Below are 15,665 nucleotides of genomic sequence, written 5' to 3' on the forward strand. Positions count from 1 at the left end.
CTCTCTCTCTCTCTCTCTCTCTCTCACTCTGGTCAAATTAAAAAAAAAATTAAAAACAAAAAGCTACAGCCTGAAGCTAAAGCCAGCCCACTGCCTGTTTTTGTACTACCCATGAGCTAAGAATCATTTTTTTTAATTAAAAGACTACATTTTATGACATGCAAATTATGTAAAATTTGACTTTCATCTTCAAAGATGAACTACATAAGATATATTGCATATCAGCAGTAATAGATTAAAATTTGCAGATGCTAGTGAGAGAAGATACATTGAACCCCAACTAAGCAAAACGTTACCCCCTCAGAAACAAATTATATTCTTCTCATTCAGAGACTTATATTACCAAAACCTGTACCTCATTTATTATATTTTTAACTTCATCAAGAAAAATCCCATAGAAATTTGTTTTTTCTTTTTTCTTTTTTCTTTTTTTGGAGAGGTTTTCGCTATAGGGCGCGTGTGCTCACCAGACAGACAGAGAGAGACATAGAGACAGAAAACGAGAAATCACCCCCCAGGGGGGATGGTCACGCCGCAATCCCTTCTCCTCCATTCTCCTCTCAGGGTCTTGGGCTCGCACGCACACGCGCCTGGCGTGAGTTTTAAGCCACTGGGTCTGGGATGCGAACGGCGGTCGACTACATGGGAGTCCAGCGACACAGCCATTACGCTAACTGCTGGTTCCCTGTTTTTTCTTTTTTTAAAGAATTATTCATTTTATTTTATTTACTTATTATTATTATTATTCAATTTGACCAGAGAGAGACAGAAAGAGAGAGAAAGAAAACAAGCTGCTAGCTCTAGGACTCAAACTGGAGTTGGCCGCATGAGAGTCCAGTGATTTAACCACCATGCTACCTGCTGGCTCCTTTTCTTTTGCCTTTTTTTTTTCCCCAGATGTTTTTGCCATAGGACACATGTGGGGGCAGGGGCGAGAGGAAGAGAGAGTCAGAGACAGTGAAGGAGAAAGTGATAAATCACCCTCTGGGGCTGGAGGTGACAGCCACACCACAATCCCTTCTGCTCCATTCTCCTCCCGGGATCTTGGTCATGTACCTGGCATGAGTTTCAAGCCGCTGGGTCCAGGTCTAGAACCTAGGTCAGCTATGTGGGATTCCAGCAACGTAGTCACTATGCATCTGTTGGCCCTGTCTTTTGCATTTTAAGTACCTACAGAAGAGTCTAAATTTTGACTCTTGCCTTCAAAGATATTTACTAGCTGACTATTCCCAGAAAAAGTCTGCCGGCCTCTGCTCAAGTGGTTTATCTGCAATGACTTAAGCTGTCATATGTAGCAGCGGAGAAAAAAGTCCAAGTAGACCGATCCAGTATTTACTTAGTCAGCAGATTCTTATGGGCACCTTCTCAGGACAAGGCCTAAGTGTGCACTTGGTAGACAAAACAGACATGCAGACAGGCCTTCAGGGAACTTAGCATTCGGAGGCAGCTCATTAGAAGTCCCCCAGCTTATGTGGTCCTGTGAATACAAGGATGAGCCAACGTGACCCGTGACCGCTTTGGAATTCTAAATGTGTCAGCTTGTCAGTGGGGCACCTTGACCAGCAGCTGTCTAACAGAATGCTGTCTGAGAAGTTCCAGAAGGGTGTATGAGGAAGGCAGGGTCAAGTGAACCCATGAGACCAGCTGGGGAGAAGCCAGTTCTGGGAATGTGTACCAGGATAGGGTGGCTCTGTCATAATGGCTCAGGCAGAAGGCCAGAGAGTTAGCCACAGGCAGCACCAGCTCAGGAAAACATAGAGGTGTGGGGTGTCCTAGAGCAAAGCTACCTGTGCAATGGTTTTGCTTTTTTTTTTTTAAAACATTTGCTGTAGAGGGTGACCCTGGAGGCACCTTAGCCTCTGGGAGCTCAAGGAGGTCTTAGTATGTACGAGCACAGAGAGGGTTGTCTCAGGAGGCTAAGTACGATAGTTCACAGATTGTGTTCGTTCCTTTATATTAGAAATTACTCTTTCCTTATGGATGCAGCCTTCAGAAGAATCCGTAGTAACCTCCGTTGGTTCTCTCAGAAAATCTGTGGGTAAGGCCACAGACATGCTGTCTTTTTCACACCCCGTAGTTAATGAAGTGGTACAAAGGGGAAACTGAGGCATCCCAGTCTGCTAAAGCCATGGCAGCACCAGTTGACGGTCTGATCCGCCTTCTGTTTCTAGGTTGGTGGATAGTAAACCTCTGTAGACTGTGTAACCCTTTCTCAAAGAGAAAAGCATCCCAGAGACCATCAGAAACCCGTGACCAACTGCCAGCACCTCCCAGGGAATTCTGAGGCTCCCAGAACAAAGGCAAAGGCTGGAAGCAGCCACCTCCCCAGGTCATCTCCATAGCTCACTCCTTGCCCCTCTGCTGCCAGAAACCAAGAAAGGGCTTCAGCACTAGCCATGGAGGTACTTCTGTCAGCCTTGTCCTAAGAGCACAGATCCAGTCAGGTAAGTTACTCTTCTAATCTCATGCTCCAGGAGCAAGCTGGCAGTGTAACGTGAATGTGGGACCAGGTGAGCTTCGCCTGCAGTCTGGCCTCTGCCACTCAGTAGAAACTATCATTTGACCATGGCAAGTATAAATATAAAGATGTGTGAGTGGAAATAATAATGACAGCTACTAAAAGGTTATGTAAAGAGAAGTATATGTTCTTTCCTTTGCAAATCAAGTCCTCCTCCTCAGGTATACATTATTAATACTTTGGTCCAAATATTTTAGACATTTTCTTAGAAAAAGTATGTATGTATACAAATATGTACGTATATACATGTATTGTTTCAAAACAAATATTGCTGGTACATATGGTCTGAAACTTGCTTTTTTTCCACTCAACCATATATCATTACCATATACATCATTTCAAGTCAATGCATATGGATGATCACATTTTTACTGACTGCATACTATTCCCTAATATGCCGATTTCATGTGTGTGTGTGTGTGTGTGTGTGTGTGTAGTAATTAACACAACCTACTGTTGATATTTAACTTGGTTCAAATGTTTTTTTTGTTTTAAACCTTGCTGTGGGGAATATACACATTCATGAATCTGTGTTATTATTTCTACAGAAGATAGTTCTAAAAGTCAGACTGCTAAGTAAAAAAGTATACATTTAAAATTTTAGCAGATTCTATCAAATCATCTTCCTCCCAAAAGTTGGACTATCTATACTTGCACTAGCAGTGTATGAGAATATTCATTTTCACATGGCCTTGTAAGCACTGGGTTCTAATAATTGTTTAATTTTTGCTTTTCCTTGACAATAGTGAAGTTGAATATCTTTTGAAGCTTATCAGCCATCTGCCTTTCTTCTTTAAATGCTTTGCCTATTTTTTTAAAGTGATTTTTGGTATAGGGTATGTGAGCTCACTGGAGAGACAGACAGAGATAGAGAGACAGAAAGCAAGAAATCACTCCCCAGGGAGGATGGCCATAGTGCAACCCCTTCTCCACCATTCTCCTCTCAGGATTTTGGGCACACACACACACACACACACACACACGTACCCAGTTTGTGTTTGAAGCCACCAGGTCCGGGACTTGAACCATGGTTGGCCATGTGGGAGTCCAACAACATAACCATTACACCATCTGCTGGTCCCTTGCCTATTTTTTATTTTGGAAGTTTGAGTTGTTCTCTTTTGTTGGCACTCTTTGTAAATTAAGTATGAACATCTGTTGTTAGAGAGAAAAGATACTGTGTTTTGAAATACCTAGGGGATGGCGCCAGCAGTTGGCGTAATGGCTATGTCGTTGGACTCCCATATGGTCGACTATGGTTCGTGTCCTGGACCCCGTGACTTGAACTCATGCCGGGCACATGTGCATGAGTGCTCAGGATCCCGAGAGGAGAATGGAGAACAAGGGATTGTGGCGTGACCATCCCCCCCAGGGGGGGTTGATTTCTCGCTTTCTAGCTCTCTGTCTCTCTGTCTCTCTCTGTCTTTCTGGTGAGCACACGTGCCCTATAGCAAAAACCTCTCAAAAAGAAAAGAAAAAAAAAAAAAAAAAGGAAAAAAAATAGAAATACTTAGTGGGTAGGAGTCAGGGATTAGAGGCTGGTACCAGGGTACTAGAGGTCTGTGTTTGACATTAGAAATATTGTGTCTGTTAAATGTTGAAAATATTTTACCTAAGTCTATCACTTGTTTTTTTAACTTCATCTATGCTGTCTTTCATCATGTAGGAGTTTCAAATATTTTATTTTTCAAATCTGTAGTTTTTTTCTCTATGGCTTCTGGGTTTCCTGTCTTGCTTAAAGCGGTCAGCTCATTCCGATGTTACATATCAGTATCCTCTGTTTGCTTATAATACTCTGATGTCGTCACTTATTTATGTTTATATCCTTACTATTTCAGAAATGTATATGTGGAGCAGTTGAGGAATTTATATTCCCAGCATAGATGATGTATTTCTCAGGTTTTCTTCTCTCATTGTATTTATTTTTATTTTTTGTTGACTGTCCTAAATTATTTATGAGGTATGAACTTTACAACCATTTCTTAGATTAGCAGTAACAGTGGAGTTGTAGAGTACTGCACCTTCTCCAAGCTGCACGGCAAGAACCACCCATAGTGTGGTGGAACTTGAGGCCCTTTCGAAGGCCACGGCTCTTGTGGCCTGCAGATGTCAACCCACACATCTCCCTATGCTGCAGACTGGTTTGGTAATCCGCTGGGTGTTAGGGTTTCTTCCGATAGCTTTATGGAATGGATCAATGAGGATAACCTCAAAGAATGTGTATGTGGAATTTTCACCAACACAGTAAGGATTCAGGACTCCAGGAGCCCCACAGTGGCGTCCAACTCTCTCCTCTGCAACAGACTGGAGACTTCACACAAACTTTAGCTGGTTAAAAACATGATGGACAGGCTTGCTATAGGTTGCACCCTTGGGAAAAGGGTGTTTGCAGCCTCCACAATGCACACGAATCCTGTATATGACATAACCTTGCTTAGCCTTCTATCCCAGTCTGCATGCTTTATCTGGTCAAGTGGGGCGGGGAGCCCTGTGGAGTGCAGAGAGCTGACAGTACTGCCAACAATGGAACCTCAGAACAAAGCACATCACATCTGACTGCTTCTTCCTCCATAGCTTCTGAATGTACTGGTATGCACTCACCTTGGCTTACCAATCTCTCACCACACAGGAGGCAGGACGAACTCCAAGGACGCAGGGTCTTTGAACCTGGATGCCTTAGACAGAGGGTGATGAGGGGTGGATGGAGGAGCGATAACGCCTAATACAACCTACTTGATGGCTTTCTTCTCTCATCATTCTAAATGCATTAGTAACTATATTTTCTTCTATATAAAGAAGCTCGGCTAATAATCCTACCAGTGTACTCATTTATATGAACAATTCTATAACTTGTTAATACTGGATCTAGGGACCAGCAGTTAGCGTAATGGCTCTGTCGCTGGACTCCCACGTAGTTGACCGCGGTTCACGTCCCGGACCTGGTGGCTTAAAACTCATGCCAGGCGCGTGTGTGCGTGCCCAAGATCCCCAGAGGAGAATGGAGGAGAAGGGATTGCGGCATGGCTATCCTCCCTGGGGGGTGATTTCTCGCTTTCTGTTTCTCCGTCTCTCTCCGTCTGTCTGGCGAGCACACGTGCCGTATTGCAAAAAGCCTCTCAAAAAAAAAAAAAAATACTGGATCTAAATGCAAATGTTAATACTATTGGGATATCAGAAAAGTCATGACACAGTTTTGCATAGAAAAACGGTGTCATGACTTTTCTGACAACCTAATAGGTATTTCTAGGTGATATAAGTGCACATATTTATATTTCTCTATCATCTGTATTTTCTTTCTTTCTTTTTTTTTTTTTAACAAAAACATTATTTGTGCACTGAAATGTATTTAAAGAAAAAAGTGACAGGAGGGGTGCTATTTACTTCATACTTCTATAGCCTTGAAGAACAATTAGACTTGAAGACAGCTCCGTGCTTCTTGGGCACCCCTTCCTGTCAAGCACTTGGCACATGTGTGGAAAAAGTTCAAAGTCAAACAAGAATAAGAGCCAAACAAATTTGCATTCTAGGTCAACTCACCAATAAGCTTGTTTGTTAGGATTATGCAGTCAATCTTCAAGAACAATTGAGACCATGATAATTACCCCAGTGGTTAATTAGGCTGTGTTTTATACTGGTTTTGTAGGTTTTTCATCACTGTTATTTGATTTGATCTTTGGGCCAAACTCTGATACGTGGAGAACAGGTACATACGTGCCCTCTTGAACACTTGCTTTTCTGATATCTGAGTGTTCGTGATATTGGGGCTCCCCTTTGAAATGTGAAAACATTATTTGAAACATTTGGAAGGAAATTCTTCTAAAATAACATACTGTGAACCCTTACTAAACTGCAGATACAGAGTGCAGTTGTTTGAAATTTCCTTGGAAAGGCCTTGTAAGTATAAATTACCGTACTAGGCCCCTAGGCATGATGGCCTTTGGAGCTGCTGACATGTGTAAACCTGTTTGCCTTAGCACTGAGTGGTCCCAGTTGCTTTTAAAGATCCTGTTTCTGTCCTATAATTTTTTCTTTCTCATTTCTTGCTCTCTTGTTTACTTTCTATGTTTCTATCAGTAATCAGTATGCCTATCTCTTAGAGCCCAGCACTCTACTAATCAATTGTGTGTTATCTGTGGTAGAACAGGAAGCCAGAAAACCAAGAATATTTTCACTATGTAAATGGAGAAAATGCAGGTTTCAGAAGATCATCTAAGGGTCTTGTCTTTGAGTAAAGGAGATAGATTGACAGGTAGAGCCATTTCTTTCCCTCATTCAGAAGTTTTCTTAGTTTCTTCCCGTTTTTCATAGTGACGAGGTTGCACTACACTAGCCCTGCTTTACAGATGAGGAAATGGATGTCAGTGAGATTGGTGGGAACCACGTGGCATGTGACTGGCAGGACAGGTGCTGAAACCTGGGTGTCTTCTACTTCTTGGCCCTTTCAGGTTTGGCTTTGATGACCCCCGTGGTGGAAGCTTGGCTGGGACAGAGCTCAGCAGTACCTCTCCTGCATTTCCTTCCAGAGGAGTGGGCCAGTTGTAGACTATTGCCTTTCTGGGGTGTTTACCAACTCCACAATCCACTCAGATCCCTTCTGCTAATGAATAGGCAAGCTTTTCATTGTTGAAAACTAGAGCTTGGCAAACAGCTGTATTTACATCCGGAGTGCTCCTGGAGGGGATTGTTGGAGCTTATCTTCTCTAGATAAAGATGTGCTGAGAGCTGGAAAAATTCTGACCCAGATTGAAATCAGCTGCAAAACACCTAGTCCTCAAAACACATGCCTGCGTGCACGCACACACATACTTCTCAGGTGTCTTAGGCCATCGGCAACACACTGACACATCCTTTCCTCAAGAGGCCAACTCCTTCCCAGAATGCTGAGACCTGGGCCAAGACAAGCTGGTGAGACAGCAAAGGTCCCGGAGGACTCTGCTGAGGCCGAAGTGTTCCCATGAGCTGGGTGCCTGCTTCCTGGCCCGCATCCCTCATTCTCAGATCTTTCATGCAGGGAGACAGCTGAGTGAGAGGGCACAGAGGAGAGAGAGAGTGGGCATCGGGCTGCAGAGTACTGAAAGGACAGCCTCGGACCACTGTGTGTTTTATGCAGATCCTGAACTATTTCATTCATGGAACAGAGTCTTTGTGAAATGATGGAACATGGTCTTTCTCTTTTGGAAATTCTTCAGTCTGGTTACTCCAGAGAGTAGATTACTCAAAGATTCCCAAGACTCTGATATGCCCACTGCTGGGGCATAGCCTTTAGTGGCTTCTAATAGTTGGCCCTCTTCAAACTCTCTTCAGGACCCTTCATGGACTTGCCATGGGTTTACTTCTCTTTCCATCCCAGAATCACCCTCTCTCTGCTCTCAACCTTCATAGTCTTTTATCTGTACCCCACCTAGTGTACTTATCACTCTTCACCACATATAATACTTATTTTTATGAGTCTTATCATCCTACGGTTCTAGTCTATGAGTTCCATAAGGGCAGGGCCTGCGCTTTTATCTTTGTACCCTGAGGCCGTAATAGTATGATGTGTAGGGCGCTAGTAAAATCCGTTGAATTTAACCACCTCCTACAGAGCTGAGTTCACCCTGAGACAGAAAACAAGGCATTCAAATCCCACACTGTACCCGTGAACTGGAAGAGACATCTTTACTCAGCCTGTATAAAGAACATTTCAGATGAAAACTTCAAGGTCAAAGGGCTCACTGCTTCCATATCAGAAACTAGCAACAAACCCAAGCACTGGACTAGGGATGGCTTCATTTATAGCTGAGAGTGCTGGAGTTCCGGCAGCAGAAGACACATTCCTAAAAAGTAAGACAAGAAGAAGGTGGTATAGCTGGGATTTAAACCTTGGTCTGCCTGACTCAGAAGGCCCTTTTCTGTCATGAAGGAGCCTGCAGCTTCAGTCTCTGCAAATCCAGCCTCCCCCGCTTTTTTTTTTCCCCCTAGAAAAGGGCTCTGACTGGCCAAAGCCTGGGCATTTATAAGCACTGAGGCAGCTGGATCTGGTCCATTCAGAGGTCTGTGGCTGAAAAAGTTGTTTATGAACTCTGCCTGCACAAGGCCTGGCAGTCCAGCAACACCAGCTGGTCTTTTCTCAGAAGACTCGTCAGGCAGGTATCAGAACATCACACAGAACCTTTGTCTGGAGGGCATGGCATTTTCCAGTGAGAACTTTGCATTGGCCCTACTCACTTGAATAAAGGAAGTGGGAGGCCCCCAGCTCTACACCAGCAGGGCTGTGCTCCAAGAGGGCAAAGGAGAGGAGAGGGATCTCAGGCCAAGAGAAACCAAGTGGGAACTCAGAAGACAAATGGCCTACACTATATTCAGGGCAGTGGATTAGAAACTCTTCCAAAACTCAAATGGATTTTGTATCATAAGACTGCAGTAGGCAGTAGAAACAGCTCAGGCTAATAGATCACTTAGGTTCAAATCCCAGCCCTGCCCTTTTCTGTTTATGAGGCCTTGAACAATGTTTTTACCTTTCTGAGCCTCAATTTCCTCATTGGTTGTGGAGGGTGAAGACAGCAGTTAAGTGCTGGGTGTGATGAGGTTCAGAAACCCTGGAATCTGCCGGGCACACAGTAGTTAAGAAGTGGTGAAGTCCCTATGGATTTTTGTAAGCAATACCTCAGTTTCCAGATTTATGAACTAATAAAAGGCCAGGGCTGCAGAGAACACCTAGGCAATGGTGTTGAATGACTGTTGACTGAGAAAAGGAAACAAAATCGCCATGAGTAGAGCCACATTTAGAAGAACTCTGACCCAGAAACAGTTAGGGGGAAGAAAATCTGTTTCTAGTTAAAGTACAGCCAATGGAAAAACTATAAAAACCCTTTTTGTAAAAATTTTTGCTGAAGGGCATCTATACTCATCTAAGAGAGAGGGAACGTGAGAAAGTACCCCCAGGAAGGTTGGCCACTCCGCAATCTCTTCTCTCCATTCTCCTCTCAGGAGTTTGGGCATGCACACACATGTACCCAGTGTGTTTTTCAGGCCACCAGGTCTGGGACTCGAATGGTGTGGATGGCCATGTGAGATCCAGTCACATTAAGCACCATGCCATTGGCTGACCCAGAAGTATAAAAATTCTTTCATTGTTGTTGGTAGAGGCGTTGCTTCATAAGTGTTCTAAACGTAGTATGTATATGAGTGTGTGCGTATGTAGTATGTATGTGTATAACGTGCGTGGTGTGTACATGTGCTTTGTGGTTGTGTATATGTGTATTATATATGTGTACGGTGAATGTGTGTGTAGTGGGTGTATATGTGTGTGGAGGGAGTGGGTTTCCTGTATGTACAAGATATGTGTCATCGCTATAATAAGATTGGGCAGGCCTTGTCTTTCCCACCTTTAAAAAGAATCGACAGTGAAGGAAGGAAAAAAACATGTAAATGCTTGAGCCTTTGGTATCATTCTCCAGTGGCTCCCAGGCAAAGAGAGTGAGGCTCAGTGAGGTCCCTTTTGGTCTCTTTTCTTTTCTTTTCTTTCCTTTCCTTTTTTGTTGGGGGGGTGGGGGGTGGAGAGGTTTTTGCTATAGAGCACATGCGCTTGCCAGAAAGATAGAGAGAGACAGACAGAAAGCAAGAAATCACTCCCCACAGGGAATGGCCACACCACAATCCCTTCTCCTCCATTCTCCTCTCAGGATCTTGGGCATGCACCCACACGTGCCTGGTGTGAGTTTAAGCCATGGGTCCGGGACGCGAACCACGGTCGACTACATGGGAGTCCAGCGACATAGCCATTACGCTAATTGCTGGTCCCAGAGGTCCCTTTTCTAAGCTCAACCCAATGATAACTAGTAGAGGCTGACGTGGACCTGGCTCTGCCTTACAACAGTAGGCATTGTTGACTTGACTTCTGAAAGAAGAAACCCCAAAATGCAAATAGTGTCTGGGTTTTGTTTTATGGTCTGATCTTCAGGCAGCTTTTCTTGTGGTGTGTCAACCAAGTACTTGTGCTCTGCTTTGGTTCCCAGACCAGTAACTTCCTGTGCAGCACGCTGCCACTCTGGTTTTATTTTTTTGTCAGCTCTTTCTTTGAACCAAGCTTCACCTTCATGAAACAGGCCCAGTGAGGGCAGAAACAGCGTGGGGATTGTTGGGTCCAGTCTCTCGGCTGAGGCTGAAGTAGCAATCCAACTTCCATGCCGGTAGCTGGAGGGTCAGCCTGCACATTCTACTTGGGATCCAATGTGGCTGAGATCTCTGGAGAACTCCAGCTTCCTGCCATTCCTGGGAGGCCACTACAAATTGTCATGGTTCTCCTTTCAGCACATTCACAGCAAAGTGAGGTTTTAGCTGCAAGCACTGGAAGCTGTTTGTTAGATTTTATTCTCCTGAGCTACTACCTGCAGACCCAGGCATCTGCTGGCTAAACCAGGAAGCGAAACTCCCAAGGACAGCCTCAGACAGGCTGTTACACAGGAAATAGCCATTTTATTAGGTCCTTTATTCTTTCTCCAAGCATTTGTTGAGAAGCACCCATAAGGTGCCTGATGCAGGGGCAGAGTTATTACCTTTGAGGAGCTCACAGTCCAGTGGGGAGTCAATGTGAAAATGAAGAGCTGAGCCTCAGAGACTAGCCTGAGAACAGATAGGCAAATCGTGGGTGCCAGTGGGGAGTCAATGTGAAAATGAAGAGCTGACCCTCAGAGACCAGCCTGAGAACAGACAGGCAAATCGTGGGTGCAAGGGAGAAAGAAAAACTCCACTCTGCCTTGGCTTAGGGAAACTTCTCAAAGGACATATTGGCTTCCCAATATGAAGGATCAGTCGAAATTTAAGAAGGATCCTTCAAGTCTGAAGGATCAGTCGAAATTTAATAAGTAAAAATAATGTCAATAGCAATCAAAACATTCTTATTATCAGGTACTCACAGTATGTCACGTATTCTGCTAAGTACCTTACAAATATTATTTCACTTCATTTGAACAACAACCCTAATGCAATGAGCACTGTAATTACACCCACAAGGTAAGGAAACTGCGGGTTAGAGGATGTGAAGTCACTTTTGCTCACAACTAGAAAACAGAAAAGCCAGTATTTGAATCCAGTTCTGCTTGAAAAATCACACTGGGTGCATGCATGCATGCTCAGAAATTCCACGAGTAGAATGGAGGAGAAGGGATTGTAGTGTGGCCATCGCCCCAGGGGGGTTATTTCTCACTTTCCTTCTGTCTCTCTCCAGTAAGGACACACACCCTATGGCGAAACCTAAAAGAACCCAAAACCAAATTCAGTTCTGCCGATCTTAGAGGCCAGGACTTTGTGATGATAGGTTCAAAATTTACAATAATAAAAATAGGTATATGCTGAGAAGTCTTGCTCTCTTCCTGGTCCATGAATACCCCATCTCTTCTGTCTCTTGTACATAGCAATAGCTACACTCATTTCTTGTAGATCCTCAGGTGTTTCTTTATGTAAATATAAACAAGTCTGAATGAATGTTCTTCCTCCTCTCCAAAGTGGCATATACTAACATTGATATCTACTTAGCATTGTACTATTGGAGAGCTTTCCATTGTAGCATATAGCACTCTTTCTCTCTCTTTTATTGCTATCCATGTATAGTATCTAATTTGTTGAGCTCAGGCTTTCAAGTGCAAGGCAAAACTGGGCTGGGATGATAGAAGTATGCTTTGCTAAACTGTTTAGATTTCATGGGACACCAAAGAGCAAGTGAGTGAAGAGATGGTTTTATTTTTGAAAGACTTGTCTATGTAAAGTAGGAAGCTACACGCAGCATGGCCTGCCTGGACATGTGGCTCCCGCCTGAATATGAGGACACATACTCTGCCACAGTGGTGGCTGAAGAAAAGCCCCTCCATGGAACAAGTTCCAACTTGTCTCTGGTCGGCAGCCTTGAGGGCTTTGCTTTTTATGACGTCCTCCCCATGCTCTGCTTGCAGAAGTTTTATAGAGCTTTCTGGGCTTAGGATGCAGAAAGCTCCTGTAGTCTTCATATAGCTCCCTGGGCTACTTCCCCACTGATTGTGCAAGACACTTTACAGGTAGTACTTAAAGTATTCCCAGGCCTCTAGTATTCCCTGGGAAAGCTTGCTGTCAGGGCTGTTGCTGACTCAAACACCTTTGAAAGTGAGCTGGAGTCAGCAGTCTTTTTCTCTGAGATAGAGGATTCTCCCAGAAGGTAACAATACCTGTGGGAAATAACTTCAGTCCTTTGAAAAGAGACATTTGCTCTTACAGGCATATGAAACTTTGCTTGCTTCAAAGGGGTTGTGTGGTTTCCAAAAACACAGCCCCATCAAATGCTCATAGGCTGCCTTTGTGTTTGCTAAGGTCTATGGCTTTGGACCTATCACAAGAAGCCATCACAGTGAATATGGCCAACCCAACTTTACAGTGTGGCTGCCATCCTGTTCTAGTGCCTCCACGTTTGCTTTATGTCTCCAAAGAGTACTTAAGAGAAGGTGGCTTATCAGCAGGATCATTGCCCCACATAGGCTCCTGAATGAAAATATGGAAAATGGTTACAAGCAGAACCAGAGATCATATTGGATAAATCACAGTCCCAGAAAGAATCTGGGAGGCCTTCAAATGACCCAAGATCACACATCCTATTAGTTGCCCAGCTAGGATTGTAATCCAAGCCTCTGGTCTTCTGGTCCAGATCACATGCTACTGTCATGTCACTGTTATCAGTGCTTTCCAATGTGTATTCCATAGGATTTTCTTTGTTGTTTTGGAGAAGATTTTGCTATAGGGCATGTGTGCTCACCAGAAAGACAGAGACAGAGAGACAGAAAGTGAGAAAGCACCCCCCAGCGGGGATGGCCACGCTGCAATCCCTTCTCCTTCATTCTACTCTCTGGATCTTGGGCACACATGCACACATGCCCAGCATGAGTTTAAGCCACCAGGTCTGGGACTCAAACTGCAGTTGACTACATGGGAGTCCAGCGACATAGGCATTACGCCAACTGCTGGTCCTGACAGGATGTTAATTGACTCTACTGTACAGAGGAGTGCCATGGTCAAGTAAATCCAGGAATTGTGGGTTAAAGAAAATTAATGGGTTTACTTATGACAGCATTTCTTCAAGCCTTTAAAGAAAACACCATTGTTTATTGTGATTTTCCTAGAGGGAAGATGATAAGCAGTTTTCCCAAACTTACTATATCCTAGAACTCTTTTTTGATGAAACATTTGTGGAGCATATCTCGAGAGAAACCACATAATGCTTTCTCTCTTAAATAAATTCAAAAGTGTTTTCGAGATAAATTCATGAGTGACAGGGCTGTGACTTTTGTTCAGAAAATATTGGGAGGTTCAGTTTATATTTCTGGCTCACTGAAGGCAATATAATAAAAGGTAGTTGCCATACCTGACTGGAATGACTATTGGGGTATCCTGGGATGGCAGTCCATCTCTTTTTAGGCCTTTTTGTGTGTTTGTTTGCTGTAAGGTGTGTACATCTGCCAGAGAGAGAGAGAGTGAAAGTGAGAAATCATGAAATCACCCCCATCTCCACTCCAAGGGAGCTGGCCAGGCCATAATCTCTTCTCTATTCTCCTCTTTGGATTTGGGTACACATACACACATGCGGGTTTTCAAGCCGCCATCAGGACTCAGAACAGAGCACCTGGCCATGTGGGATCCAGTCACCTTAACCTCTGTACCACTTGCTGTCTTAAACACCAATTTTGTTTTGCTCAGTTTTCTATTATAGTTACTATGAAAGCACTTTGATTCAATATCTGGTTTGACATGAAGGACAGAAAGAAAGGAAAGGAAAGTCTGGTGACATTTGTTGGTGGAACACCCACTCTGACAATGGGCCTAGATATAATGACCTACTGCATTCTAGGAGTTTTTGATCTTATGGGGACATGACTCTTTTTGAGGTTTTATTAAAAAAAAGAAAAAAAAGAAGTTCTTATGTGACATTGAATGCATATTGATGATAAAATTTGCATAACATTTTACAGCATTCTTGTACTCTTTGAATTCATCAATAAATCAGTGACTTAGATTCATTGTCCTCAAAGATAACTTTCTAAAAACAAAACACATAAACATATAAACATATTCATATGCAACACAAGAAATGGTGATAAGAATTTCAGTTGGCCATTACTTTTTTCTTTCTTTTGACTTCTTGGTTCCTGGAGGGTGGCTTGTTGCTAGCTAGTTCCTGTTTCGATGTTCAGTTGAGCTGCCAATCTTGTCGCTTCAATTGCAGAGCTTGGGGATTTCCTAGAGCTGTTGTCTGAAAATGCAAGGCCTAGTTTTTTTCCTTTCCTTTCCCTTTCCCTTTCCTGTCCCTGTCCCTGTCCCTGTCCCTCTCCTCTCCTCTCCTCTCCTCTCGTCTCCTCTCCTCTCTTTTCTTCTTTTCTTTTCTTTCTGAAAGCCGCCCTTTTAGCTTTTTGGAAAGTAAAAAGGGGAGAAGTGGGCGGAAGGAAAGACACATGCAGAGAACTACATAATAGAAGGTAGCACAGGTTGTGGGATGAGGAACTATAGGGCTGTTTGTAACTTGCCTGGAGCCAGACTAGGCCCCCTTTAATGGGCCTAGGCTTGTGCATCTGTTATCTGAGTAACTTCACCTCACTAGGCCATCTCCCAGGACCTTCTTCTGTCTCTGATCTTCCTTGACCTTCTTTTTCTTGTGCGTCTTCCTCTGCCCAGCATTTTCCTCTTGAGACCACTGATCTGGCTTACTTAGTCACAACCCAAGATCATCCATTGCTCTCATTTTCCAGCATAAAAACGCTCCCGTTTCTTTCCAGCCTCCCTTGGCTCTCTCCCCTAGGTTAGCAGGCAAGCAGACACTTTACAGATACACAGGAGAAGAGGGTATAACGGCATCAGTGTGCACTCAGGGCTCACTGAGGAAGAGAGGATTCATTCTGAAGTACTGTGAAGCCTAGCTGAGGACATAGTGTTGTAGAAGCATGCAAATAAATACCCCAAAGATACAATTGGTGGAGCACTTCTCTACCCTGACCCAACCCAATGAAAAACAGGGTGTGGCAGTTATAGAAAGCACTGGAAAGCATCAGGTTGAATGGTCTGTGATTGCAAAAGTCTCAGGAGATGGAGTTTTCACAGGCTTAGAACTCAGGCCAGGTGCAGGAGGTGTGGTAAAATTTATGGGCTTTGGGGA

The 15,665-nt window shown here is 43.8% G+C and overlaps 1 long non-coding RNA gene and 1 pseudogene across 2 annotated transcripts; both read right to left on the minus strand.

Annotated features, from left to right (window-relative positions):
* Positions 1-4,505: 4,505 nt before the first annotated feature.
* Positions 4,506-5,272, minus strand: LOC106735767 (60S ribosomal protein L15 pseudogene; annotated as a pseudogene).
* A 2,887-nt stretch (positions 5,273-8,159) lies between these two features.
* LOC102491494 (uncharacterized) lies at positions 8,160-14,767 on the minus strand. 2 transcript variants are annotated; one of them, XR_001371006.1, is made up of 4 exons: positions 14,637-14,767; positions 13,884-13,974; positions 9,016-9,103; positions 8,160-8,334 (listed from the first exon to the last, which is right to left on the minus strand). It is a non-coding gene; the product is annotated as an uncharacterized LOC102491494 (long non-coding RNA). The 2 variants fall into 2 exon arrangements; XR_335738.1 differs by having other exon boundaries at positions 9,016-9,242.
* Between the last annotated feature and the right edge of the window lie 898 nt (positions 14,768-15,665).

The sequence above is a fragment of the Tupaia chinensis genome, unplaced genomic scaffold (assembly GCF_000334495.1).
Source record: "Tupaia chinensis unplaced genomic scaffold, TupChi_1.0 Scaffold000520_1, whole genome shotgun sequence".
NCBI classification, from domain to species: domain Eukaryota; kingdom Metazoa; phylum Chordata; class Mammalia; order Scandentia; family Tupaiidae; genus Tupaia; species Tupaia belangeri.